General features: G+C 42.5%; 1 pseudogene; it reads left to right on the top strand.

Moving 5' to 3' along the window:
• The window catches only part of LOC148038524 (uncharacterized), a 51704-nt pseudogene that overhangs the window by 29383 nt on the left and 1520 nt on the right, over positions 1-20801 (top strand).

Below are 20801 nucleotides of genomic sequence, written 5' to 3'. Positions count from 1 at the left end.
GGAGGAGTTCTTCACGAGGTCATTGAGCGTCATAGCTGGGTCATCGAATAACTTGAGCGCCTCCACACTCTTTACGTCTCTCGTTTTCAGTTTCGATACATCCTTTTGGTCTTGCTCTGTCGTAGCAGCGTCTACCCCTCCGAGCTCCCTCCTTAACTGTGGCTTCTAATTCCTTGTCACTTCCCTCTTCTTCGTCAATCTTCCTTCTCCCTTCATCCACTACGTCGTCTTGCTGTAGAGCTTCAACATCTCCTTTGCCTCCTTTGCTTTTTTTTTTTTTTTTCTCTGTCACTAGCCTCTGCGTGTCTTGTCCTCCATTGTTCCTCCCGTTCTCTCTTACATCCACTTTTTTCCACGCTCTTCCCTTCCTTTCGAATCTGCTTTTTCCCCCCCAAAATGGGCTCCTTTTCCCTAAAGCGTGGCTCCCCTATTCCCTCTCTGAACTCCTCATAGTATTAGCCTCCTTTTCCCTCCTTTAGCTTTTCAAAATCCCCTCTTTAGCCTCTCATTCGTGTTTTCTTTTCCCCTTTTGTTTTCTTTTTATGAACCAGAAAAAGCCCATATCCACATATCTTTAGAAGGTGAGGAAGACATCATTTCCTGAATTCCCTCTGAAGTTCAACCAAACAAGTATAGTGATCTACTATGAGTGTAATGCCGTAATTATTTATCGTCAACTTGAAAATATTTCGGCCCTCACATACCAAATTCGCATGACTGCATGCACCCAACAAGCATGTGAACATGACAACATCCCTTTTCTTGCATACACTTGAAGAGATCTATGGTTTGGTTACCATCTAAATTTGTGCCACATCCTTTTATCATTGCATTAAAAGATGCAACATCTTGGACTGGCAGACTATCAAAAATGTTTAACGCCTTGGAAAGGGAATCACATTTGGCATACGTGTCAACCAAAGTGTTGCCAATAAAAATGTCATTCTCAAGATGTTTCATTACAATCTCCATATGGACTTCCTGGCCTTTATCAACAACCACCATGTTGCCACAAGCTTTTAAAGCACAGACAAGTGTGATACTATCCAAAGAGATATCCTCCTCATGCATTTGTTTGAATAATTGTAATGTCTTTTCTCCTTGACCCTGTTCAACATAGACTGAAAGCAACCCTTCATACTTGCTACTATACTCATACGCAGAGAATAAATGTAATCACAACAACTAAATATGTACAAAGTACCAAATCACATGCACAACTTTTGGGTGGTTTACACACCTCGAATGCGCAGCAATACGACAATGATCCTCCCTAGTATTCAAGAGGTATGCCGATCTGATCTTAATCTCTAAATTTAGCCACTTGCTGAGCTTAATCCATTGTTGAAGAGATTCAAGATTGCATAGGTTTAATAGATCAATCCTCTTCGTGTGCATGCATCATATCTCTTACTGAAATTTATTGTAATGGTTGACATTAACCCCCATTTGGTTTTGTGATCTTGGATGAGCCCAAAATGAATAATAGCCATTGTAAATTGGGTAAGTAGCAGCCAGTGAGTCATTGGACTGCCAAGGTAACCCCCACCCCAACCTTTGTCATTCCTTGCATCTCATGAAAAGGCCCAATGTCTCCTTTCCAATGCATCTCATTCTAATTGCTTAATAAAAATGTCTGCTTTGTATATTCCGGCTGAGGAAAAAGGCCGATGACAGGCAAGGTGGTAAGACAAAAGAGAGGTGACCCTCCCTTTCCACTTGAGACCTTAAAGGGGTGCACAATCGGCCCAGGGGAAACTTTGCCCACCTTTCGGTGATCCGGAGCCCGATACTTGTATATAGGTGTAGGTAATTGCATGGGCTACACTCCCCCTGACTGAATGATCCCTCTTGGACACCCCAAAATTCTAATGGCACCCATGTATGATCCTTGAAGTGCATGTAGTCAAAAGAGATATATGGCAACAATTGTACTTATACATTAATGGAAAAGTTGATGGGTATGCAATGATGCTTGGGATCATGCTTATTATGCTCAGTATGCTATTGATGTTGCTTATCAGACCCCTTGAACTATGCTCTATCCATGTAAGACCTTGGCAATAAGGGACAAGTAGTGCTTATGGTTACAATCCTATAGGATAGTCAAGAAGATCCTATTCCAAAATTTTCTATTTTGAATCTGGGAGTAAACCCAATAGCTCACCTCAAAGAGGGCTTCGTCCCCTCTGGTTTAAATAAAAAACATCCCCAATCGAAGCTATGGTTTGAAAGTTATGCTCATTTTTGTGCACTAGGGTATGCAGACTGCTCCAAGACAGGCACAATAAACCCATTACAGAAAATTTTGATCATTTTCTATCACAAATATTAATAGTTCATCTCCAAGAGGACTTTGTCCCCTCCAACTTGATCCAAAAATATCATCAATCAGAGTTTTCTACAAAGAGTTACGCCCCTTTTACTGACAGCATGTCATGTGGACTGCATCTAGATGGTTGGCCAAAAAGGCAAAAGCAAGGCCCAAGAGGACCTCCAAAGGGAGATTAGAGACTCCCGAACCTCCATGAATGAGGAACCAAGCTCGGCACGGGATTACCATGGTGACATACAAGAGGAAATGCCTGAAACAGATCCATACACCCTTCTCAATCACACCATCTGTCAGCATGAGCTTCGTCATCTGGAACGACATAATGATATGGTCACCAACCACCACCAAATGATATCCAAGTTCGATGAAGTGATCGAGCACATGGCTCTCTCAAACTCGAAGACTCAATAGACCTTGGAGCAGCTTACTACTCTTGTTGCTCAATTAGCGACTGCTTCATCCCAAGAGAAGACCAATGACTCTAGGAATGAGTTTAGACATCATTCACATCAAGAACCGTTGCATGGTCCACAGGGTATACTTGGTGCTAAGGGAATTTCCTCTTCTACCTACGAGATCGGTGAACCCTCTCATGTGCATGTTGAGCCCCTATTGAATTCCCTTGTCCATCATGTAGCCAACATCCATTTGAGGCCTTCTCCCACCCTTGGTCGGATTTCCCCTACTCTCCCTAGGAGCCCCCATGCACCCAATATGAATCAGCCCCATCAAGGATGATATGGTACAAATGGCCAGCCTGGCGATAATGGACAGCATGGTTATAATGGACAACATGGGCTTAATGCACTACATGGGATGTATGGACAACAAGGCATGTATGGCCACCATGCAATGTATGGACAACAAGGATTTCATGAGCAGCATGGCCCCAATGATCTGCATGACAAGGTCATCCTAACAAAGTATAATGGGCAATCCCCCTCACCATCTGACTTGGAGGAGTGGACGTCCAAGTTGGATTCCTACTTCAATATCTACCCCCGCACTGACGATCATAAAATACTTTTTGCTTCTCTCTACTTGGAAGGATTTTCCCACACATGGTGGCACTATATCAATTGAGAAAATCAGCAGTTCGTTGACTGGGAAGATTTTAAAATGCATATGGTCCAAGTTTTTGTGTCCCATGTGGAAAAAGAGCGGTTGGCAAGATGATGGTACACTCTTGACCAACGTAACCTCACTATACATGAATACACAAATCAATTCATGAACTTGAACATGTATGTGGAGAGCATTAGTGATGATGCTAAATCGCACAAGTATATCAATGGGTTGGAACCAAGCCTATCAGCAGATGTCATGGCCCAAAAACCTACCACACTATTTGATGCAATTGAACTAGCTGAGAGATATGCAAGAAAGTACCGTAAGAATGAACATTTTGAGCAAGGTGTTGGATAGTCCCACACTCCTTCATGATCAGCTCCATATGGAGGTGGTTTTTGAGGCACTTCTATGCCCAATAACAACATCAAGATACCCACTTACCTTGCCTTCCATGTTGAAAGAAAAATGAGCACTTTTGGGACAGTATTGGGCTCTAATGCTATGAATAAGTATGTTGAAAATAAACAGTCCACTGCATCACCTTCCCAGGGATCCAATAGCCAACGGTTCATCTCTCCAGATGTTGTGAAGGAATGAAAGGAAAATGACCTATGCTTTAAGTGTGGAGATAAGTACACTGCTAATCATGCCTCCAAATTTCCACACAAGATAGCTAAGGTCAAAGTTCATAGCATGTATATCATGGAAGATTGGCACATTGAGGAGGATGACCTGCCCATTGACTAGGTTGAGCCTACAGAGGATGTTGATCACGAGAAGTTCTATGACCTCGAGGATGGGTTTCCCTTTGACCCAGGCGGTGCTCCATCACAAATACTTGATTTAACATCCCACCCACATCCCACTTCCCTTTGTTCAATCTCCTTGGATGCTTGGACGGGTTCCGGCAACCCCATCACCCTTCACATTCAAGGCAGTATCAATAGAAAGCATGTTTTTATCCTTGTGGATAGTGGAAGCACTCATAGTTTTGTCAATAAATCAGCCGTTGATTGGTTGAAATGCACCCCTATGGCATTACACCACACCTTGAAGGTCCAAGTAGCAAATGGATAAGAAGAAATTACGTGTGCACCTATATACGGTAGACACAATTGAAATTGCAGGGTATCTCGAACTGCTGTCCGCAACCTTGCGGCTCTAAAACAGGGCCTGAAATGGCCTCAGATGCCCAAAATAACTGTGGGAAAGCCCTAAAGGCCTATCTGTAGAATACACAGCGCTCTTCGCGCACACCAAATCTCACTGTAATCTGAGATTTTTGCTCTGCCTTGCTTCTGGTGCCTCCACAGGCATTGTCCAAGAGAAAGAGTGGAAGAATGGGAGAGCTTCTTACCCGTGGCTTGCTTGCTCGAACCTTGCTTCTTCTTCTTCACTTCAACCTTCAAAATCAGCCTCTCTCAGTGGCACGGCTTTGATACCATGTCAAGAATCGCGTGGTGGGGAAACTTGCTCAAGATGTTGTGCCGAAAACACACAGAATGCACAAGGAGAAGCTCACTCAAGAGACAAGAAGAGAGATGGAGGTCAAAACGTTTTCTTACCGGTTTTTTCTTCTTCTTCCACACACTTTACAATGTACACAAAGTATAGATAAGATACAACATAAAGGAAAATGGCCTAATAAGTCAAACAATGCATAACCGACTACACTAATTGACTGGCGCTATAACTATGCCAGCTATAAATAGGTGTAACAACCTGAATATAATAAGTAATGAGTCAGTGGCCATGTGAGAGTCATAATGACCACCGACGTGCTAAGTGTAGACGTGTGGATCCATCTAACCAGGCGATCCATCATTAATGTCTGCATGTGTTGAGCTTGTCATCTCAACATTTGTGTGGCTTGCTTTGTCTCTCTTCATTCTACAGATGCTTCATTAAGCACTATACCACCATTACAGCACCTTTGACTGGTCGCTTGAAAAAGGAGTCTTTTTTTTGGGATGCCACTATGGATCATAGCTTCAAATAGTTAAGACGTGCTTACTTCAGCCCCCATCCTTGTTTGCCCTGACCTCTCTAAGTTGTTTACCATTCATTGTGATGCCAGTGTTGCAAGAGCATGGTGTGATTGCATTTGAGAGCCGCAAGCTTGATGAGAAGGAGATGCAAATGAATGTATATGACTAGGAGATGTTAGCCATCCTCCATGCCATCAAGAAATGGCACCACTATTTGTGTGGCAATCACTTTCAAGTAAAAAGCAACCACCGAGTCCTCCAGTACTTCTTGACTCAGTCTACCCTGAATCCTAAGCAAAGGTGATGGGTGGCAACCTTATAGAAACTGCTAGTCACTTGGGTGTTTTCAAAACATATGACAGGATTGCCAAGAGCTTTCATTGGAAAGGATTATGGAGGGATGTCAAGGACTTTGTGACCAAATGTGTTCCATGCCAACAGAATAAGGATAGTACACTCAGGCTCACTGGCCTCTTGCAGCCTCTCCCTATCATCACAATGGACTTTATCACTGGCCTTCCTACGACTAAGAAAGGGTGGAACAGTATCTATGTGGTCGTTGATCGCCTCGCCAGATTTACCCACTTTATCCCCACTAAGATCCAATACACTACCTCTCAGTGGCCACTCAGTTTATGGAAAATGTCTTCAAGTTGCATGGCTTGCCACAGGTCATAATACATGATCAGGATGCAAAGTTTATGAGTAACTTCTGGTAGACAAATTTCATCTCCATGGGGACCAAGCTTGCTTTGCCCACTGCATACCACCCTCAGACTAATGGCCAGAAAGAAAGAGTGAACAAATGGCTTGAGACATATTTGAGGCACTTTTTCTATGATGCACATCACAGTTGAGATACGTGGCTTCGCTTGACTAAGTTTGCATATAATAACTCCACGCATTCTAGCATTGGAGTTTCCCCTTTTGAGGCCTTATATGGGTATAAGGTTCCCCTCCCCACAGTCTTATTTAATGATAAGATCAATCCTCAGAGTCACACTGAGTTGGATCGCATGTAAGCTTTACTTCAGCAATGTAAACTGAACCTTCAAAAGGCTTAAACACACATGAAACTCTATGCTGATGAGAAATGAAGGCATTTAGAATTCCAAGAAGGGGAATTGGTCCTTTTCAAAGTGCCTAAGTCTCGCTACCCGACTCTCAAAGAGGGCATCAATAACAAGTTGGCCCACCACTTCTATGGCCCATACCGGATCCTGAAGAGAGTTGGTGACTTGGCCTACCACTTAGAACTCCCCCTACCATCAAAATCCACAATTTGTTTCATGTCAGTCACTTGAAACCCTTTGTAGGCTCCTCAGTGGACTATGTGGAAGAACTTCCCCCCATAGATGAAGAAGGCATCACTCAATATATCCCTAAAGCAATCATTGGGCAACGAGATAAGCACTTATGGTCCCGATCCATTAAAGAATAACTCATCAAATGGAACGCCCAGCAACCATCATCAATGAGTTTCCCTATCTCTATGAGGCCCAACACTGAACAGTTTTGTACTTATTCAAATCTCAGGCATGTGCATTCTACATAGGTTGAAAGTACTCATCATAAGCTCCGTTTTGACATGTGGTATGCCCTATTTGGAACAACCTATTAAAATTCATGACCTATTTACTTCAGTAGGCTGGTCCTGGACTGTATGTTGTCCCTAGTCTCTACCCACCCAATTTTCATTTTCAAAGGTCTCAGAGTAGTACTCTGCAACCCTTCCTTAAACACTGACTTTTCATTTCCTGTTGACCCAATGGGAACATGGACATATTCATTTGTGCCAACTTCAATAGAAGGGCTTGCTAGATTTTCAAACTCCAAAAAGTCCTCCAAAATATATTTTTTACAAGATTTCAAAACACTGTCAAGGTCCCAATTAGGATTAAAGACATTCTTCACAACTCCATAGAAAGAGAGATCCATGCCATTCTGAAGGATAAAATCAAGAAGCCTCTCTGATGGAGTGACATCAGTAAGCTCTGATACTCCAAGACCTCTCATTGCCGACTTTCGCTTCCCTGGAGATGTGCTTGGCATTCTGACACTGGTGGCAGAGCATGGAGAAGTAACAGAATGCACAGGCTCATCACATGTTGAAGCCCTTGAGCCTTTTAAAAGCCTTCTTCTTTTACCAGTTCCTGGCAAAACCTTGGAGCCTAGAAAATCTATGGGTTCAGACATGTTTCCAACTTGTGCTTGATACGGTGCGACAAGAATCAAACACTAGACACGGATGTTCGTACTCGCGCCGTATCGGTAATTCAAACCATCAACTTTAAGCAAAGCGCCGCAACCGTAACGACGCGAGAAGGCAGAGCCAAAATCAATGATCACGCGACCTCAAGCACTATCAGCTTAGGAGGCACGCCGAAGGAAGACTCTAGAGAACAAGAAAGCCCAAAACGATGCGAACGGACGAAAGCACCAAAAGAGAAACACTCGCTCTCACGCCGTATCAGGAGAAGAAACAGGAGTCCACAAAGAAAGCGAAAAAATCCGTACGGATGAGGGACACCCCCTTATGTAGGTGCACAATAATGCCACCTAGCACTAGTCATTGGGTTTCGACACGTGGTAGTAGCCGTTGGGCTTCGACACATGGCACTAGCCGTTGGCCAACACGTGGCCGACAAACACGTGGATTGATCGTTAATTGACACATAGCATATGGACGATAGGCGAACACGTGGCACAATCAGTGCGAGACACATGTCTGACACGTGTCATGATTGACGAGGGTATATAAGGGGTTATTTTGCTTACGTGTACACTTTACATTTCTCGAGCTCTTGCGCCTTGCTTGCTGATACGGTGCGATCCAAGTGTTGCATCTACTGCGTTTCTGTTCTCTCGTGTCATATCGGTTACCATCCTAAATTCAGAGTGAGTGTGTCTCTTTGCTGATTTCCTCACTTCGGTGGTCTTTAGTCGGTGCACCGATATGGAGCGAATACGTCCTTCCGTAGTCATTGTAACCTCCATCTCGTGCCATATCGACCTTCTTGTCCTCGTCTCCGATACGGAGCAAGGGCGTCCTTTCATAGTCTTCAGAATTTCCATCTTGCGCCATATCGAAATTTTTGTTCTTGTCTCCGATACGGCGCGAACGTGACGATTCGTTTGTTTTGTTTGTTCCTTCTTGCGCCGTATTGGGCCTGTTGCGTTGTCAGATTTTTGAGAAATTTCCTATATCACTTTTTGTCTTTCTAGCTCTTCTATTTTCTTCTCTGTATGGCAAGGACAAAGCAAACTGCAAGAAGAGTGTATGTGGATAGGAAGGACAGTGGGGGTAGAAGAAAGTCACAATTTGATGAATCTGAGGAGGAGCCCTCTTCAAATATTGCTGGGGCCATCAGAGGCCCCAGAGCATTTTGCCACAGAAATCCCCCCTACACCAGGTGTTGGCCTAACATCTTCCATTGAGTTAAAGCATTTCAGTGCAGTGAATGTTTCTTCTCCTGATGTTGAAGAAGCAAAGGGTGAGACTTGCCCTGTGAAGGATTCATCCCCTCCAATTACACTTGAGCCTACATCTGTTGAAGCCACTGAGCCTCCCAAGCCACAAAAGAGAAAGAGGAAGTCCCGTTTCTTCTACATGCAGAGGTGTTTCAGTGAGATTAGAAAAGCCTAGAGAGCTATAGAGCACATGATTCCAAAGGCTGCTTTCATAAGAGTTGTTAAAGAGATCTCTGATAGATTGTCTCAAGTGGCGACTATCTCTAGTCTAAATAAGAAGTGGCAACTCTTAGCCATTCTTGCTCTACAAGAGGCCGCCGAAGATTTTGTTATTGATTTCATAAACGATGCTTACATTGCTGCTGCGCATGCTCATAGAATTACCCTTATGAATAAAGATTTCAGCATCATCAGCAGAATCAGGTATAGGTTCGATAAAGTGTTGAGGCCCTTGCCTTCCAACGATCAAAAAGCCCTTGAAATCCTTAACATTCCCCCAAAATTGTCCAGGAAAGGGAAAAAGCTTAAGGTTGAGGATGTAACTCACCTTTACTCTACAAGGGGTGCCACCCAGTAGGAGTCTTTCTTGAGTAAAAAAATTCAGGAGGTGTTGGAAACTGAAGACGAAGTTTACAAGAGGAAAGCCGCATCACTTGCTCCCGTCAACAATGAGAGGATGGGTAAAGTGTATGGGCAAATACTTGTGAATGTTTTTCTGTGGAACCTAAGGAGGAATACCTTAGTATATCTCCCGAGGATAAGCCCATGTTGGAGAAAAGGGATGTCCAACTATCTAACTCCGTTGTTTTTTGTTGCATAAGGTAAGGCTTATATTTTTTGTTTTTTTTTGCATAAGGTAAGGCTTATAGGTTCAAGTATATTTTATATGTAATTTGTATTGATTTTGATCGATTCAAATAGCTTTTGCTATTGACTGCGGGACATTCGTCTCCTCTCTCACTCTCAATATTCGTAGAACCATATATATTGTTGATCCACTTCTCTCTGTGGAACTATTTGCAAGATCTAGGTCTAATATTGCACCATTCTTTCGTACTTTCGATATTGTGACAAATTACCATATCTTTTTTCCTTATGTAGAAAGGTATTTTTCTTTTCTATAGAGGAAAATTTATATTCATTTTCTTTCACCCTTTTGCTCACCTCTATTTTGAATTTGCAGAGGGCATTGGAGTCTCATCTATATTAATTGTCTTACTAGAGAAATTATCTTGATGAACTCTCTCAGCGGTGTTCATGGCCAAGCACGAATGTATGTTGAAAGAAAATTACTTGCTTTGATTATATTTACAAAAAATATTTTGAACTTACAAAGCTTCCTTTTGCAGTGCTGGTAGACTTGTTTCTACATTTTTGGATACTACATATGAGGATCTTGCTGATCCTCAAAAGCCTTATACGTTTCTTCTACAAGAAGTTCCATTGCAAAGTGATGCATATTCTTGTGGATGGAGAGTTATATCAAATATTTGCAAAACAGTGGATTCAAAGTTGTTACAAATAGAAGGAGTGAATGTAAGTTAATTTCATTTGATTTTTGTGTAACCCTTATCATGATTTCTTTTCACTAACTTATAACATTTATTCTTATAGTGTAGAGACTATCCTGATTCATATGTTTGGTGGATAAGGGAGAGATGCATTGAGTTGATTTTGGACAAGGCAATCACACCATATGATCCTGACTCCCCTCTTCCTCCCAAAACTTCAATGGCCAAGGGCACAAGCAAGGGAAATGGCAAGGGAAAGGGTAAAGGCAATGCTAAGGGCAAGGGCAAGGGCAAGGGCAAAGGCAATGGCAATGGGACCACTGCTGTAGAGTCTAAAAAAAAAGGAATGCAAATGCTTTCTCCTCTGAAATTTGATCCATCCCCTCTTAAACCCCAAGAAAAGAGACTGCCTGTAAAGGTGAAATTCTTTCAACAATCAAAGAAAGGCCCTGTGAGAAAAAACATCTTTAAGAAATCGATAAAGAAGCCACAAAGCCAAAAAAGGAGAATGTAGCAAATAAATAATCAAAAGAGCAAACATAAGCATACACAAGCATTATTATTTTGGCTTTGTACATTTATATGATATTTTTGTACCTCATGATGTAATGAAAATTTTTCACTTATAAATCGAATGTAGTGTACATTTATTTATATACATTCGAAAGGCAACTTGCTTCATGATAGCTTATGAGTTCCCACTAAAAAATATCTTAAGGACAGTCTATTAAGATAAATTCCTGCAAAGTTTTCATTCTCAAGGCTCAAAACTCACAATTGTGGGAGACAAACAACTCGTACAAGAGAAAGAGCGCTCAACTCTTTTACCAATTGTTACGCCACTCACTTTGAACTTATATCTAGGGGATGTATTGTCTAGGAATTCCAAGGTATCCCTCACATCTTTCAGACTCCAATTGGAAGTAACATTCACCTTCTTTACTTCTTCATGCGGCAAAACGTGCACCGCAAGTTTATATGGTGTGCAATTTGTATCGCAATCCAAGGGAACCCAAATACCCAATCTTAGTTTGTATCTCCTGTAATCAAAGCCCAAAGAAAGAGTTTGACGAGGGATACTATAAGCCAAAGCCAAGGATTGGGGGCATGCACTGCACCTCAAGATATCACCCTTATGGTCTCACTCTCTAGATTTTCAAAGAATCCCTATAGTGTTGTCCAAATCCTCTTCCGAAAAGTTTCTACTTAGCCAGGATACCTTCGTTCTTTGTAAATTTGCTGTTTTGAAGTAAGCCACGAAGATATGGAGGGGTACAAACCATGATAAACGTATTCTTCTTGAGATCCTTCCAGTTATCATGGACTTTTGAATATCCTGAGATATTTTGAATTTGAAACTCTGCATCGTTACCTTGTCAAGCAGTTTAGAGATGAAAGGCTTAGCAATGGCAAATCTTCGATATTCCCATAACTATCCGCTTTAGAGGGAACCACATAATGTGCATAATATATAAAAACCTTGCATTCACTAAAAAAAGACACAGTTTGATCGGCATAAATAATGTCTGCCAATACCTTATGAATGGCATGGAAAGTCCCACTTAGGCTTTCCATAGGTTGCCATTCAATACTTGTTGACGGAAAGATATCTGCAATGACGAATCGTTTGTTAGAACTTGCCTAAATGGTGTTGGGGTAAAGGCGCCTCCGCCGTGCCACCCCGTGTATTACTACACTGACAGTACCCGCCACTGCACACTGCAGGTGGCGGGCGCCCGTCACGTCACTTTATTCTTTACATTCATTTTTTAGTGACTAGTAAATAAAGGAAGGCCCGGTCACACATTGTGACGGTTGGAGTTCTTATTTCTTGTCTCTCTCTTTCTTGCTCTTGCTCTCCTGCCATAGCTCGTGTGCAAGCTTCGATCCTTCTCACCTTTCAACTGGTATCAGAGCTTGGCTTCCTCTTGCTCGAGCTCGACTCGGTGCTTCTCTACCTTCGCATCGACTCCCTTCACGCATTGGATCTCCATCCCGGCATCCATATCCGATCTCCCCGAGCTCCCATCACTCCCCGGCTTCTCGAGCACCTTCCCGGCCTATTGAGGCACCTTCAAGGCATTGATACTAAGGTATTTGATCATTCTTTCAGGGTTTTATTTCAGTCTACAGGTTGCAAACAGCAAGGGCAGCCATGGCTTCAAACCCTTGAAGCTTATTCTCCTCATATTGTGCCTTACACCTATCAAGGCTCAAAGAGGCTTGTCATAGGCCTTTGATAGGCCCTTCTTGAGCCCCCCATTACCCCCTTTTCAGCCCATGTGGAGCAGCAGCAAGTTCAGCACCAACATGGCAGATTGCACCATTTTTTTCCAGGCTGTTAGCACTCGTCTACTTCAGCTCCACACTTGGCCATTGCTTCTTGCTCTCTACCTTGATCAAGAGGGCTATGGACTTCATGTTTGATGTCATTCAAGCTTTGGGCATTGGTCTTGATAATTTGGGGTTGATTTCTTCAGATTTGGGACTGTCATAAACTGTCATAATAGGCTGAAAATAGGGCAGCACCATTGGCATTAGCATTTGTTGCTTATACTCCATTCCGGTTGTGCTATTTGATGCTTGTATGCGGTCTACATGATGCCTAGTGCCTTGGAAATGTATGCACATGATTATGCCATGATTTTGGCCTGAAATATTGACCGATTTGGGATTGTTATTTATTGTTATACAGTGCTGGAAACAAGGCAGACACACTTGGCATTGGCATTTGATGCTTATACTCTACTCCGATTACCTTGTTTGATGCCCGTATGCGGTCTACATGATGCCTAATGTCTTGGGAATGTATGCATTCGATTTGCCCATGATTTGGCATTGTTTTTGGGCTGGAAATTGACAGTTTTGGACTCTTTAGAGCTACTGTACATGAGTGGGCTGAAGCTCATTTGTCACATGTATTGCTTCTCTATTGATACCGGATGTATGCTATGGGTTATGTCATGATGTATTACACTTTGGGGATCGACTTCGAACTCATGATCGTGATTCTGGAATGCTTTTGAGCATCACATTTGCTCCGTTGTTATTGGTTTGTCATTGGCAGTTTGGTCGACTTGATTGGCATTTGGGCTGCTTATGCCTATTGTCTATACTTGACGGATAAGCTCTATGCATTACATTCTTTGGTCCGTGGTTGATGCCTCTTAGTTCGTCCATGCTTGACAGATATTTTGGAGCTCCGATTTGGATGTTTTGAGCACTTCCGACTCACAGGGTTATTGACTTTGGCTTGCTACTGGATGTATTGACTTGATAGAGATCTTTCCATTGGGATTATGTCTTGCTTAGTGGTTGCTACATCAGTTGCTTCATATATGTCATGCTTTTGGGAAGCGTATGACGCATTGACTTGGTCACTTGTCACTGGTACTTTGTCTTGGGTTGCTTGAGCCCTTAACTCAATTGTACGCCTTTTGTGCCAGTGGGAGCATCTTGCATGCTTACTTGACCTTGAGCAGGGATTACATGCTATTGGAGAAGTCTATGTCATTGAGCAGTTATAGATGTATTGAGACTTTGGGATTATACTCCGACAATTGGATGTTTCATTGAGTATATGTCTTGGTTCACAGGATGCTTATGAGCTGAGTCTCAATTTTGGATCCGCTTTCTTTTGAGCAGACACCTATTTGTGTCAGGTTTTGGCAACTGGTTCTATATTTTGCCTAGATTGTCTGAGGTGTGCCTCTTACTGGTAGATGCTATTTGACATCTCTCGGTGTTATGCTCATGTATTTTCACTATCATTTGGCTTTGCTTTGTCCTCTTTATGCCGGCTTTGGACCTAGCATTGTTTAGTTGACATTAGATCCAGTTTTGGGACAGTTTGCTCTCATTATTGCAATTCTGAAATTTATTACAACAAGCATTTATTGGTGGACTGAGCAGTATTTTTTAATGCTAAAATATCTTGATTTGGTGTACCGCACCTAGTACTAAGTGGGCAGCATCTTTTGGCACACTTTTCTCGCCATTTGGAGCTCATTTCAGTGGATTTTGGGCATTTTTTGCAGTAAAATAGCCAGCAGTTTTACATTGTCTGTGCATTTCCAGCCTGCATTATGGCATCCTCTTCGACTAATAATGCCATATTTAACATCACAAAGTTGGATGGTACCAACTACTCTTATTGGAAGAGTCAAATTTGGCAGGTCTTGGTGCAGAAATCTCAGATTAAGCCACTTTGGTTGAGTGGGGAGCAGCCTGAAACTATGGACAATGACGACTGGCTTGAACTTGATGAGCTATGCAAGTCCACGATTGTATTGTCTCTCACCAAAAAGGTACATTATAATGTATTTGAGGAAGCACAGAGTGCATGGGATCTATGGAATAAGATCAATAATCTTTATGATAAGAAAAGTCCGGTGAGTCAGATGTACTGGTTGAAGCAGCTTATGGATCTGCGCATGAAGGATAATGTGACTATGTCTGCTCACTTGAGCCAGTTCCATGCTATACTAAAGAACCTAACTTCTTAGGATATCACCTTTGGAGAGGAAGTAACTCCTCTTTTCTTGCTTGGGACTCTGAATGAGACATGGGATGTATTCCGCACTGCCCTGTGTGCCTCTAGTGCTACTCTGAAACTGAATGATGTTGAGAGTGCTCTTCTGCTAGAAGAGGTTAATCGCAAAAACTTGGATGCCTCTCGTGTTTCACATGCTTTGACAGTTAGAGGCAGGAATGATAGGAATGATCGTGGTCATGGCCGTGGCCGTGACTCGCAGAAGGGTCGGTCTAAATCTCGTGGAAAGTTGTGTAGTAAGTCATGTGGGCGCAACGCTAATGTCACTTGTCATCATTGTGGAAAAAAGGGCCATATCAGACCACAGTGTCATGAGTTGCGCAATGAGAAGCGCAAGGATAAGGGCAAAGAGAAAGTGTAGGAGAAGTCCTCTGATCGCAGCATAGGACTTGCGAAGTCCAGCGTCAAGATTGAAGAAATTAATGTCATGCAGATCGAGGATTCCGATGGTAGTGATGAGTTCATACTTGCAGCTAGTTCTTCTGATGCTTCACACTTGACTGAGACACCTAGTATGTATGCACAGTGCTGGTTATTGGATTCAGGTGCGTCCTTCCATGTGACACCTTACCGTGAGTGCTTTCACTCTTACCGTACTGTATCTGGATCAGTCAGACTTGGAGATCACAAGTCTCTTGATATTGTGGGATGTGGAGATATTCAGTTGCAATTTTCCACTGGCAGTTCCTTTTTGCTTAGAGATGTACGTCATGTACCTACATTTACGCGCAGTCTTATGTCTGCAGGACAGTTGGATGATGTAGGGTTTCATGTCTGTTTTGGGGATTCTGCCTGGAAGATTACCAAAGGCAGACTTGTGCTTGCTAGAGGCGCCAAGGTTGGCAGCCTCTATCCTCTTGTTGTATCTAGGTATTCTGTAGACCATGTTTTGGCAGTGGGTTCTATCCCACATGTATCTTCCACCTTTGGACTATGCACGTTTTGACTCGTGTGATCATTGTCTTTATGGTAAGCAGAATAGGTCTACGCATAAGAAATTGGATAGGCCACGCATGAGTGAGCCTTGGCTTTGGTGCATTCAGATGTTTGTGGTCCCATGCCATGTATGTCTATGGGTGGCGCGAAGTACTTTGTTACCTTCATTGATGATTTTTCTAGGAAAGTGTGGGCTTATCCCATAAAGCAAAAGTCCGATGTCTTGGCAGTCTTTCAGCGTTGGCTTGCTCTTGTTGAGAACCAGACTGGGTATAGTCTGAAATGCCTTAGGACTGACAATGCGGGAGAATATGTCTTACGTGATTTTGAGCATTTTTGTGATGACAGGGGTATTAAGCGTCAGTTGACCGCCCCTTACACCCCCGCCCAGAATGGTTTGACTGAGCGCATGAACAAGACTATTCAGGAGCGTGTCCACTCTATGCTTAGCCATGCAGGCCTACCACAGAGCTTTTGGGTTGAGGCAGTTAGTACGGCAGTGCATGTCATAAACCGATCGCCTTCTAGTGGATTGGATTTCCAGGTTGCAGAGGAAGTTTGGGCTGGTAAGCCACCCTCTTATGCGCATCTTCGTGTCTTTGGATGTGAGGCATTCTGCCATGTGCCCAGGGACAAGAGGAGTAAGTTGGATCCAAAGAGCATTAAATGCATCTTTATTGGTTATGGTGATTCAGGAGAGATGGGCTATCGCCTATGGGATCCGTAGGCGCGAAAAATAGTACGCAGCCATGATGTAGTCTTCCATGAAGACAAGATGCATAGGCAGCCTGAGAAAGTGGTTGAGATCTGTAGAGTGATCTTTCAGGAGGATCCTAGAGCTCCTGCATAGCCAGTTGGACAGCCTACAGCTGCAGCAGATGCTCATGGTCAGGGTGTTGGATAGGCAGCTGGGCAGGCAGCAACGCCTATAGTGAGACGGTCTGCTAGAGATAGACGTCCACCTGATAGATTTCAGCCCTCTATGCATTATATTTTGGTTACAGATGCAGGAGAGCCTTTCACTTATGATGAGGCTATGCGCAGGGGTGATAGTCACTCCTAGGAGAGGGCTATGCAGTCTGAGATCGATTCCTTGCATAAGAATGAGACTTGGGATTTGGTTGCCTTGCCTAAGGGCAAGAAGGCTTTGCCATGCAAGTGGGTGTACAAGCTGAAAAGTACCCCTGGACACCCCAAGCTGGCATACAAGGCTAGATTGGTAGCAAAGGGTTTTAATCAGGAGCATGGTGTAGACTTTGATGAGGTCTTTTCTCCTGTGGTTAAGATGACCACCCTGCACTTGGTCTTGGCTTTGGTTGCTCAGCTTGACTTAGATCTATATTAGATGGATGTCAAGACGACTTTCTTACATGGAGACTTGCATGATGAGATCTATATGGAGCAGCCTAAGGGCTTTGCAGAACCTGGCAGGGAGCACTTAGTGTGCAAGTTGAAGAAAAGTCTTTATGGCTTGAAGCAGGCACCTAGGAAATGGTATCATAAGTTTGATGCCTTTATGCAGTCATAGGGCTACAGCAAGAGTGCTATGGATCCGTGTCTTTACACGAAGAAAGCCCGTGATGGTTCATTGCTTATTTTGGTGCTCTATGTGGATGATATGCTGATAGCAGGGAAAGCTCATGATGAGCTAGATGCTCTTAAATCTCAGCTGAAGAAGAGCTTTGAGATGAAGGATTTGGGATAGGCCTCTCACATACTTGGTATGCGCATTAGACGTGACAAGCATCATGGACTCCTCTACTTGTCACAGAGGGAGTATATTCATAAAGTCCTTGAGCGCTTCCGCATGCAGGACGTAAAGCCTATTGGCTGTCCATTGCCTTCTTATGTGAAGGTATCACATGCTGATTGTCCACAGACAGATGAGTAGAGGGCCGAGATGGCCCAAATCCCTTATGCTTCAGCCGTGGGCCATGGTGTTGTGGCACGCTATATGGCTACACCTGGTAGGAAACATTGGGATGCTGTGAAGGGTATCATGAGGTACCTAAAGGGCACAACAGATATGTGTATTTGCTATGGCAGCCAGGATACAGGGGTCGTGGGGTACACTGACTCTGATTATGCAGGACATGCAGATAGTAGGAAGTCCACTTCTGGCTATGTATTCACCTATGCTGGAGGTGCTGTCTCTTGGATGTCCAGGGTTCAGAAGTGTACGGCTTTGTCTACCACTGAGGCCGAGTATGTTGCAGCCACACTGAGGCTTGCAAGGAGGCCATATGGCTAGGCCGTCTAGTTGCTAACCTTGGGATTGATGCTATACCTACACTGCATTCGGATTCTACGAGTGCCATTCAGTTGGCTAAGAATCCGGTCTTCCATGCGAAGACAAAACACATTGAGGTGAGGTATCACTTCATACGTGGTGTCATGGAGGACAAGTTTGTTGACCTTGTCAAGATCTCCACTGATGAGAATCCTGCAGATCTGCTCACGAAAAGCCTCACTGCTGAGCGCTTTGCCTTTCTCAGGAGATTGATGGGCGTTGGATGAGATGTTGCCTTTCCTCATCCCTTGTACCTATGTACAGTTGTACTGTCTTTTTCTTTTCTTTCTCTCTCACTGGGGCAGATTCTCCTTTAAGTGGGAGGTTGTTGGGGTAAAGGTGCCTCCGTCGTGCCGCCCCGTGTATTACTACATTGACAGTACCCGCCACTGCACACTGCAAGTGGCGGGCGCCCGTCACGTCACTTTATTCTTTACATTCATTTTTTAGTGACTAGTAAATAAAGGAAGGCCCGGTCACACATTGTGACGGTTGGAGTTCCCATTTCTTGTCTCTCTCTTTCTTGCTCTTGCTCTCCCGCCATAGCTCGCGTGCAAGCTTCGATCCTTCTCACCTTTCAAATGGAAAAGAATTATATACGTTATTCAATTAATAACTTATAATGTGTTTGTTGCGGAACACGTTCGTTTGGAGGCAAGTGCATATCCTTGGCCATGTAAACATGTTGCACCTTGACAAACCACCCTTCGGGCATAATTTTGAAGGCAATGATATGCCCCTTCCACTGATGTTTTATATCATCTCGTTTTCTTCTTTTCATCTTATGAGAGCCCTTGCAAGATGGCAGCATGGTAACCCAATCGTTTACAATAAATGTTTTGGGCTCCCAATTTCCATCTGCTCTCTAGTTATAGACTGTGCAAGAGTGTATTAAACGAGAAGGGCGCCTAGAGGAAGCCATGAAAAGAATGAAAGCGCAGAGAAAGAAGCTCAAAGAGGGGTGAATGAACTAAAAAGTAGTGCCAAGAACACAAATGAGTATGTATTGGGTGCCAAAAAGAATATTGAAAGATCTCCCGACTTTAAAAAAACTCATTATTAATTTCATCACATCTCTGTCACATATTTTGTCAGATTTGTAAGTAAATAACGTGTTTGGGACTCCAAAACATGTCATACTTTAGGGATTTTGGCTAAAAAAGAAGAGAGAATCACGAAATGGACTCCACTATCTCTAAAAAAGAGGAGACAAGAATACCATATTCTTGCACACATGGCGAACTCTCTTTGGCCCTTTCCTTAATCCTGTGATTAACAAAAGTGCATTTTTTGAAGCGTTTTTGGCCCTAATGTGATAATCAAGAAAAGACACACTATTATATGTGAGTCATATCTTCGATTAGTTGAGATATTTTCTTGTTAATTTTTAACCATTGTCCCATAGCAGAGAGAATATATGTTTGCAAATGCAAATGCAATTGCAACAAGCTACATTTATAAAATTATACCACCGATACCTAAGACTTGTACTTTGTATCTTCAAGTTCAAAAAAAAAAACATGATATTTTGATGTGGAATTGGCTTGCATCACAAAGTCCATGACCACATTTAAGGTATTGAAGTTTTTATTGAGATAGCTTTATGATGCTGTCTAAATTGTTAAGTCAATATACATTTATAAACGAACTCACAAAATCCAAGCTCTCATATGTATATCAACCATAGGGCATATGATTAAGCTAATGATAGTCAATTACTTCTACAATAGATTTGTGGCACATCTCCCCTTTCTTTTCTCGATGATGCTATTGAGCATAGATGAATATTGTACACCATCCCTTACTTTCTATGTAACCCTATATATCACATATTACCATTGCATTTTACACCCTATGGCATTTGCTAACATCATTATTCTTACACCATACCTTTCATCTTGAAACCTTTATAGTGAGTGGATATGTAACCCATTCTCCTTTGAGGGTAAAACTTGTATTGTATCCAAAATTAAAAAAAACTTAGAATGCAAACATTAAAAAAATATTGGACAATTCTTCAATCAACCATAACAGTGATATATTAAATACTTACTTTCGTGCTCATGAAATTGTACACCATATAACCCCCATGGACTTTCCTACAATGGTCTCCACTTCTATTCCACCTAACATAAGGACCTTGGTTTCATGTTTCGTGTTTGTGATCAATCACAAGTACAACATGCCTAACTACAATTGACATTTTGAACATGGTACCAATGGCCATCTCTTGTGCAACTCTATATTGAAGCTTTGAATTCTATCACCATGAATAAAAATCACATGAAAATCTGGTATTTCTTTAGCTCTTTCAAGGGAATTTTCTATGACCTTTAAAACATTAAAGTACTTCTTGAAATCCACATCTTTTAGCATATCTTGGTACCAATAGTATGCATGATAAGAGCAAACCAGCTTCTCAATCAACTATTCGATACATTGACCATGAAAGTTGCATTTCTCACTAAGAAAGTGACTCTTCAAAACTGAGTGGTAAGACTCAATGCTACCATTTGTCTCTTGATTTGCATAAGGGATAATTCTTGTAGCACATATCCACATTCCTACGATAATAGTACCAAGTGGTTTTCATCATGATCTAGCTTAGTTGGATTCCATATATTAATTGATGATGATGTCTCATTGG

Source organism: Lygodium microphyllum, chromosome 3 (assembly GCF_053477565.2).
Source record: "Lygodium microphyllum isolate KBCC chromosome 3, Lygodium_microphyllum_v1.1.10, whole genome shotgun sequence".
NCBI classification, from domain to species: domain Eukaryota; kingdom Viridiplantae; phylum Streptophyta; class Polypodiopsida; order Schizaeales; family Lygodiaceae; genus Lygodium; species Lygodium microphyllum.
Note: the sequence above shows the minus strand (reverse complement) of the source record. Positions and strands in the feature narration are given on the sequence as shown.